Genomic DNA, 6,724 nt, shown 5'->3' on the forward strand with positions numbered 1-6,724 from the left:
AGTTCTATTCCCCGTCATACATAACTTTCCTTGAGGATACCGTGAACTGTCTATGATAACAACAGTAAAACAGCAATGTGGAATGCAGAGAATTCCACAAGGAGCAAACGCGCATCTACGCTCTATTAAAACAGGTGAAAACAGCTCTTTCACTGCAAAAGAACTCCGTACGCCAGTCCAAGGCGCCGCCGCTCACACGAACTGAACGAACGAACAAACGAAGAAAACAATGAAGAAAGACAAACTGAAGCGCTGATTAACAACTCATCTTTACTGCACAGGGTCACAAAAAGAAAGAACGAGCCTGACACTGCTTCACGCCACTACAAAAAAAAAAAAAAGAGAGAAACCGAACAAATTAGTGGGCTGGCGTGCCGCTTGTTACACTCCGAACCGCTCTCTCGCTAACGATGTCAACACGTCCGCGGACTACGTTTCTCAAACACAAGCGCCTCGCAAATATCCTGCGCCCGCAAGCAGATCAAGAACTTTGAAGCTGTTTTCAAGGACTGGACTTTCCATAATTCTTCCGTCCTCTCTCCTGCTGCAGTTCGCCGAAGCGGGCGCCCGGACACAAAAGACGTGCCATCCACCTCCACACCCGGCGATAACCAGTTCTTTTGGTTCCTCTGGCACCCTCCCACGCTAAGCTGAAGTGACCGCGCTGTCACGAATGTCTAGTACGCGGTGTTGCCACTGCCGCCAGTGGCGCTGACAGCCAACATTGCGACCTCGGCGGAGTTCGGTTATCTGCAATATAATATTATTACTGCTGCTAGAGGGGTTGGTAATAATTCTATAAAAGATTATTGTAAATATTAACATAGGACTCACAAGCCGCCGTAGGTTTTTTTGATATCTCGTGTCAATGTTTTCACGCTCAGTTTTCACAAGAATGCGTAGCTGTGGCATAGCCATCGCAAACCGACTTCAAACCAAGCCAATGTCGCTTGGTCGCAATCCCGGATGTGGGGGTCCGGCGTGGTGCGGTCGTGCGGTCGTTCTCGCTGTTCTGTGCAAATTTATAGCTTTCCTCGTGTTGTTGGCGATTTATGTGCCGTGTGCGAATCTTTTCAACCAGCATCGAAGGTCAGACATTGCAGTGCAGCTGGCGATACATCGAATTTATTGAAGGAAAAGCCATCGTATGCGCTCTTCTACCGCCGGTGAACATCCTTTGTGTGTCGTGTTGTGTTTGTGCGCTGTGATCGTACGGTGAAGAAGCTTGCGAAGTGAGGTGTTACCATCCCTGTTAGCCACGCTTTGGAATCCGTCAATTTCACCACGCTGGGAGCCCCGCTGGGAGCGACGTTGTTATAAGGTAAGTTCATTCTTTCCGAGCGCTCCCGTGCAGTGCGCGTCAGGCTTGTCAAGGGCAAGCGAGCACGCGGCTTCGGAGCATGCTGGCGACATCTGCTGATAGCTGCTGGGTTAGAGATAGCTTGCCATTGCGCGTGCGTGGATCTCGGACAGGCCCTGGCCGGTCGTCGTTCAGCTTTGGCCTCTAAAATTTGGAGACACCACCACCCGCAACGGGTGCTTCTTTTCTTCGTGCCAGCCGTGAGCGGTGACGCCGGAGATCAGTGCGTAATTTGACGCGGTGCATTATCACCCCAGGGACTTACGTAATCGCACAACAGGTTCGACCGAAATCCCTGCAGTGAATTCTTGTTGCGTGCTTTCCGTTTGGTGCGCTTGAGATGCAGAAGATTGGCGCTCGTTGCTTTATGCGATTACGTAACTGCCTGCGATAAACGCGTCAAACGGCGCGTCTATCTGGCCTGTCACCGCTCATGGCTGGCACTGGGGAAGACCAGTGCCCCTCGTGGGTGGTGGCGTCTGCAAATAACAGTGGCCCATGCGAAATGACGACCGGCCCGACCCTGTCCGAGATCCGCGCACGCGCAATGGCAAGCTATCTCTAACCCAGCAGTTATCAGCAGATGTCGCCAGCACGCTCCGGAGCCGTGCGCTCGCTTGCCCTAGACAAGCCTGACGCACACTGTACATTCCATCATGACAAATGTTGTGCAGACCTTCCTGAATGGCGATACTCACGACTTGGTTATTTGTCGGTATATGAACAGTCAGTGTTTTTATTCCCGCTGTCTCCAGATCGACCTAAAGGGTATGATTTCACTTCAGCCTTGCAAAAATACTGTACGTAAGTGTAACAAATTGAAGGGGGAGGCTATTGTACCGGCACACAACATTTTGACATCAATCAGTGTTTTATTGTCTTCCGTGCTGCTGTATTGCTTTCGCGTGTTCTATATTTGTATGTATCTTAAGCTAAAGATCTAACAAAACCTTTGAAGGCAATTGACGAATGAATAAAATCCCAGATGCAGTGCCGCTACAGAACGGAGCAGCAGCCATGAATTACCTAGTACGAAGTGTCATAAAAAAAGAAAGAACACCATGATGAAGATAAATAAAATGTTTGACGAACGAAGTTAACGAAAATGAAAAAAAAAATGAAAGAGGTTGAATCGAACAAGTGCCTGGCGGATCAATAACAAACGCACGAATACTGTGCCATGCAAGCACACCTGACAGCGCTAGGCTGAGAGGCAGATCTACCAGTCACAAACAGGATAGTGTGTTCAACCAGTTAGGAGACATGGCGGTAAAATATACTTGCAAGCTAAAGTGCTGGCAGCCAGCAATATATTTGCGTATTAATTTGAACAATTGCTTGGAGAAAGAGCGTTCCCTGAGTGCAGAGCAGTGACAAATGTGGCCTAAACCGTACTTCATCCCAGCTAAAAAAATAATGCCCAAGAATATAACAAATTAATTGATTGCTTTTGGAAAATAGAGACTATGTATCCGCAGAAGGTAGGGTTTAAACCCAAAACATCTTTACACAAGTCTGATGTGTTACCTCGGCACCCTAAAGGCAAGCAGACACTTTGGCTTTAAAACCAATGCAGAAAAAAACCCGCTGCGTTAGTAGTAGTTGGAAACAGACTGCACACTGTTGTCATATATTAGTCTTTTACCACTAAGTGCCAATTCTCTCCATGTATCTTTCCGTGAATTTCTCATTTGCCAATTTTTGTCACAGGTGCTAGGCAGCTTGCGCTAGAACATGCACAGGCGTCAAACTTTCAAACTGATGAATACCAGTTTTGACTTAAGCACTTGCTCGACTTGCTAGCGTAAATTGAAATTTGCCATTGCTTCTAATCACAACCTGCTGACTGCCTTTCTCGGAGCAGTTTTGAATAAGTTGGGCTGAATGTGGTGTGAGTAATAGCAAAATCACTGAATAACATTTTGGCTGAATGTGGCATCAGACGTGCCACTGACTGATGCTACACCGGCATCGCGCGAGGGCTTAGTCAATCTGTTTTGACAGATGTTTTGCCTCTAGGAATTACCCAAATGATTGGTCGGCATGGTATCACTATACTGTTTTAGTGCTGCTAGTGTATAGAAAATCTCGCCAAGCAAAGGGATACAAGCTTTTAAATTATTTCTCATTTACAGAAACTGATGTTTTTCCCCTCACCAAACAAAACTGTTTTGTGTTCTCCTTGTGTGTAAACTGGCATTAGACGGCCTTGTTATACTGGTATACCCCTCTGGCATTGTTATGATGAAGGCAAAAATGTGGATATACCCATGTCTCATATGATCCCTTTAAGCTGCTGCTTAGTGCTACTTGTTTGGTAAACGTACTGCAAGGCACACACCATACTTCAGCGTTACAAGAGTGTAAAAGACTGCGAAATTCAAGTTATGTATTTTTCCTGTCACGTTCTTTTTGCCACGTTTTTTTTCCATCACGGTTCATGTATTTTTTTCCACTAGTCGGTAAGCACAAAGTATTACGTGCTCATCCATTCATAAAGCCATTTGCGATGATTGCCTGATGTAGTAACTTTAGATTACAGTACCATCTGATCCTAGTTTTTTTTAATCAAGGCTTGTTTTGTAAACAAGTTCATGCAAGTTGACAATTTTCTAATTTTGTTTTACAAGATTTCAAGCATTAAAATTTCAAAAAACAAAATCCACAGGTTCACAGGTATGCTTTTGCACAGGTTTGGGGTTTCTCCTGTCAGGTAGTGGCTCTACCAGTCTTTATAGGCCTATTTGGATTTCTTTTGGGCCTGAAAGATGTGGAAGACACGATTACGGACCCATGCGGGTGATTTTTTGGCTCCCTGCTGCCTTGAAACATAGTTGTTCCTGTAGATTTCAGGCGCCTTAATGCGGAAGGCATTCAACTAAAGGCATTCCACTCCCTACCAATTGTAGAATTAATTGATGCGGCTAGCTTGGCTTACGGCATTAAAATCTGAGGAAAGCTTATACATTTGTTGAACTGCTATCTCCCTGCTTTCCAAACATACAAGCCAGGTAACTTTTAAAATAGCCAGGTACTTAAACCAGCATGCTTAATGAGAAGGGATGCAATCATCATTTCGTACTTGACTGGTGCAAACAAACAAGTCTGTTTCTTGTATTTTGCAGGCTACACAGTCAAGTAGGCAAGTGGACCCTGCGAGGCTCCAGCCCTCCCGTGATGCTTTCGTGAGCAATAAAGCAAGCTTTGCCATGCAACACCTCACTATTTCGCCTGCTCATTGGACACCTTGATGACAGTTTTTAGAATGTTTTTGCAATGTTGAAGCAGACTTAGTATATATTTAGTACAGTTAACTGAACTTTACTATGCAATTGTTGAAATAACTTGACAAAAAACTAACAGGAAATCAAACGGGCTGTCTTGAATATGCTCAGTAGGTTTTCATTTGACATTTCTCAACAGGAACTCAACAGGAGAATGAATAGAGAGTCAACACAGACTCAACTGGAACTCAACAGACTTTTCTCAATAGACTTTCAATTGACACGTCACAACAGGAACTCAACAGGAAAAGTGTATTGAGACTCAACAGAAAGTCAATTGAAAATCAACAGAAATGTTGACTATAGTCAATAGACTTTCAATTGAAACTCAGCGTTGAGTTTCAATTGAAACGCGGCGGCCAATTTTCAACGAGAACTCAATACAAAATTTCTATTCAAAGTCAATTGACTGTCAACACAATGTACTGAGTAAAGTCAATTGACTTTCAATTCAATCTCAATAACCATTTTTGTAAGGGTATTGTCGCGTAGCACCAATATAGCGACGCAATGCCGTTGGAATTATTGATCTACATCCAGTATTAGCTGCGCCAGAAGCAGTTAAATGCACCTCTCTCCACTTGCCGATCGACTCATCCTCCCTCTCTGCTTCCTTCAAAGCAGCTGGAAACACTGGGAATAGCCATGTGACATCGCGACGCCCGACTTCCGTTCTGCGCTAGCTACATTCCTGCGCCTAGGCACGCGTCAATCGCTGCGGACCCGCCTTTGGCTTTGCCTCGGGATCGCGCAGGAAGGAGGAAGAGCAGCCGAAAGCCAATCGCAGTGACGTCGCCGGTGGCCGACCTCGCCGGCCATTGGGCGAATCAGGGGGCGTCTTCGCCGTTGCGTCAGCCGCGATCGCCGTCGCGTCAGCCGCGGTCGCCGTTGCGTCAGCCGCGGTCGGCTCGCTGCGGCGTCGCGCTCATCGAGAAAGGCGATCTTCAAAAATTGTTTACAAATTATCCGTACAACGTATGGGGCTCCCACTTGCCTCAAAAATCCCCCGTTATGTGTTCTACCACCTGAATGCATTTGATTGCCACCTTCACAAAGCTTTTCGGGGTCCCTTTAAGGTGGGCCTCTTTCACCGATGATCAGCCACAGGGCCGGTGCTGTGGCGGAAAAGGAAACTAGCGCCGTCACCGACGGAGAGCCGCATTCGGCTGGCCTGACCTTGTTTACATCGAGCGGCCGTGCCTGACTGATGGAGACCGTGCGCGAAAACGCACTGCAGAAAAGCCAACTTTCTCTGCCGATGATGATGAACGTGGGTAAAGTGAAAGATAGTTCAAGCGCGAAGCTTTCCATTTTCTTCAAAGGCCAAAGATAAAGTCCGAAATCCAGATTGTTACACCCAAAACACACAGCAAGAAAGCCAATTTACACAACGGGGTTTCACAAAGGCCCATCAAGAGCCGTGGAAAAGTCAACATTTATCACTGGCCAATCCCCCCGAGTGGGTATGTGCCAAACACGTCAATGGCATAATCATAACCAAAGTTATAACTTAGACGGCAACGAACGAATCCCTCACGAGATTGGAGTTTGTTTCGTTTCGGCTGGCGGTGGAAGAAAGCTTCGTGTTTCAACCATCTTTGTCGCTGGACGAAGAGGCTTTTAATTTTCGCTTTCGCATTGACAGAAAGCATTGCCATTTCTGGCTCAACGGATGGTTGCGCTCGAGTAGTAAGCCATTTCGTCGGCAACAATGGTCAATCCTCAACATGAGGGAACGGTTAACACAGCTTGCGACTGAGGAAGCACGCTGCCCATTTTCATTTTAAAAACTCATCGTGAGCAATCCTCCTAAGTGGGCATGCGACAATTTTCTGGGCCACCACCATACCATTACGACACCCCTATCCCTGCCTCCACGCCTAGCGATGCGGGCACATACGTCTGCCGAAACGAATCGTTCTTTGCCAAAACAGAAGGCCGCGACAGGCCCTGACCAGCATGGAGCCGGTACGAGAAAAGGTTCATGTGGCCTGGCCTTCCTGTCGGACTCCCAGTTAGCGCGCCACCAGTCACCTGCAAAAACCCGCTCAGGGGTTATGTGCACTGCTTGCTGCTTCAT

General features: G+C 46.7%; 1 long non-coding RNA gene across 1 annotated transcript; it reads left to right on the top strand.

Annotated features, from left to right (window-relative positions):
* Window positions 1-977: 977 nt before the first annotated feature.
* On the top strand, window positions 978-4,582 carry LOC144169448 (uncharacterized). Its single transcript, XR_013322447.1, has 2 exons — window positions 978-1,321; window positions 4,486-4,582. It is a non-coding gene; the product is annotated as an uncharacterized LOC144169448 (long non-coding RNA).
* The last annotated feature ends 2,142 nt before the right edge of the window (window positions 4,583-6,724 follow it).

The sequence above is a fragment of the Haemaphysalis longicornis genome, unplaced genomic scaffold, assembly GCF_048455015.1.
Source record: "Haemaphysalis longicornis isolate Haplotype H1 unplaced genomic scaffold, Haemaphysalis longicornis Haplotype H1 scaffold_2, whole genome shotgun sequence".
Taxonomy (NCBI): Eukaryota; Metazoa; Arthropoda; class Arachnida; order Ixodida; family Ixodidae; genus Haemaphysalis; species Haemaphysalis longicornis.